The sequence below is a fragment of the Lampris incognitus genome, chromosome 6, assembly GCF_029633865.1.
Source record: "Lampris incognitus isolate fLamInc1 chromosome 6, fLamInc1.hap2, whole genome shotgun sequence".
Lineage (NCBI taxonomy): Eukaryota > Metazoa > Chordata > Actinopteri > Lampriformes > Lampridae > Lampris > Lampris incognitus.
In genome coordinates this window covers 44,147,676-44,150,175 of record NC_079216.1, presented here as the reverse complement: position 1 = coordinate 44,150,175, position 2,500 = coordinate 44,147,676, and the positions used below count along the sequence as shown (strand labels likewise).

Genomic DNA, 2,500 nt, shown 5'->3' with positions numbered 1-2,500 from the left:
ACATTGAAATGATCTCTCCTGCTCCGCTATTAGATATCAGAATCAGAACCGTGTTTATTGGCCATGTAGGTTTGCACACACATGGAATTTGACTCCGGTTTCGTGGCCCTCTCGGTGTACTTACCATAGAATAACAACACTATAACGCAATAATCTCCAGATATAGTTTCTGATTATTTTTTTTTATTTTTGATTTTGAGATACTTTATTGATCCCCATAGGGGAATTAAACTCTGCATTTAAACCATCCTAGCTGTGTAGCTAGGGGCAGTGGGCAGCAGCCGTGCAGCACCCGGGGACCAACCTCGGTCAGGGGCACGGACAGAGTATTACCCTAACATGCATGTCTTTTTGATGGTGGGGGAAACTGGAGCACCTGAAGAAAACTCACCACAGACATGGGGAGAACATCCAAACGCCACACAGAGATCGACCTGGGATGACCCCTAAGGTTGGACAATCCCGGGGTTCAAACCCAGGACTTTTTTTGCTGTGAGGCGACAGCACTAATGACTGGGCCCCCATGCCGCTATAAACAAGGATATATATACACAAGGATTGACTACATACAAGTGAAATAAGAGGTGATAAGGTGCAGTCAGTGGTGCAGAGAATATATCAGAGATGCTGAAATAGATGTTAGCAGGTTACTTACATACATGCCTGAAGTAGATGGACATGACAGAGCGTACCAGTGTATGTACAATGTGCAGTACAGTGTATACAAAATGGCTGGATTTATTGACAGTGTAAAGCATTCATCTGAATGACAACCCGCGGAAAGAAACTGTTTTTTTATGTCTGGTTGTTTTGGGGTACAGTGCTCTGTAGCGCCTACCAGAGGGGAGGAGTTGAAACAGGTTGGGGCCAGGGTGTGATGGGTCTGCAGTGATGTTGCCGGCCCATTCCCTGAGTCCGGAGGTGTATAAATCCTGAATACAGAGCAGGTTAGCACCAATGATTTTCTCTGCAGACCTGACTGTCCATTTTAGTCCATCCCTGTCCTGTTTGGTGGCCGAACCAAAGCAGACAGTGATGGATGTGCAGAGGACAGCGATATCCTCCTGCATTTTTTTCAAAGTTTTGTCACAAAACTATCACAGCATAAAATACGTGTGGCCTTCCTACTCTCTTCAAAGAAAAGAAACACGGGACATGGAAGCACGCAAGCTTTTTTGAGTCATAGCTCTCAGAAGCTGAAAACACGATTTCCTTGCTCAGTCCAGTGGATAGGGTTGATTGGGTTACAGCGAGCCAAACACAATTTTCTTAAAGGATAACACAGGTGCAATTTCATGTTTTCCTTATTGGCAACAGATGCTATGAAAAGATTAAATTCCCCCATACACACCCCATATTCACAAGTCTTTCCCATGCCAAACTGAGCTCCCGTCCAGGAAGCCACAGGATCTCGTTGTTTAAAGAAGAAATCTTTAAATACAGCTTGCAGAGACATAGCTTCAGACTTAATTAGCATAATCCATTATTGGGGAAAACCCATGTTTTCCACTTTTTCCAAAGGTGACTTTAAAAGGCGGCAAACTGTTACATGTAATAAATGCCGTTTTCATTATTTCAGAGCTGCACTTTTTTATTTACTTCCAATGTGGCAAGCAGACTTCTGGAAAAGACCTGTGTGTATAGGGAATTTAGCCTTTTCATGGCATTTGTCCACAAAGAGAAAAACATAAATTACGCCGGTGTTATCATTTAACCAATTCAACTGAGTTGCCGTCACTCCATTATTTTCTCACCTCAGTTAGTTTATTTAATTCAGTAAAACCTTCAATCTGTGTCCGGGGCCATACCCAAAATCAGCTCTTGTAAGAAACTCTTCCCATAACCTGTTCTCCATTATGGAGGGAGGACCCTTCTCGTGTGAGTGCATGCAGAATGGAGCACTAATCACTGGGAATGCAGAGAACAGTTGCGCTGTGTGTTTGACGATAATTAAGATCTGGACTGTGATTACTGGAGTCCCTCTGCACACTGATGAGCAGCAAGATTGATCATGGTGCTGGTTTGCGAGGTGTAGGGAGGAAAGGAGGAGAACTGTGGCGATCGACAAATGAAAAGGGAAGGGGGGCATCCGGGTAGTGTAGTGGTCTATTTCGTTGCCCACCAATATGGGGATCCTGGTTGGAATCCCCTTGTTTACCTCCGGCTTGGTTGGGTGTCCCTACAGACACAAGTGGCCGTGTCTGCGGGTGGGAAGCCAGATGTGGGTATGTGTCCTAGTCCGCTGCATTAGCACCTCCTCTGCTCAGTCGAGGTGCCTGTTCGGGGGGGAGGGGGAACTAGGGGGAATAGCGTGAGCCTCCATGCGCTAACGTCCCCCTGGCGAAACTCCTCACTGTCAGGTGAGAAGCAGCAGCTGGTGACTCACATGTATCAGAGGACGCATGTGGTAGTCTGCAGCCTCCTGGCTCAGCAGAGGGGGCGGAGCAGTGACCGGGACAGCTTGGAAGAGTGGGTAATTGGCCAGATATAATTGGGGAGA

The 2,500-nt window shown here is 46.2% G+C and overlaps 1 protein-coding gene across 1 annotated transcript in view; it reads right to left on the bottom strand.

Moving 5' to 3' along the window:
• Window positions 1-2,500, bottom strand: part of b4galnt4a (beta-1,4-N-acetyl-galactosaminyl transferase 4a) — a 283,146-nt gene that overhangs the window by 166,206 nt on the left and 114,440 nt on the right.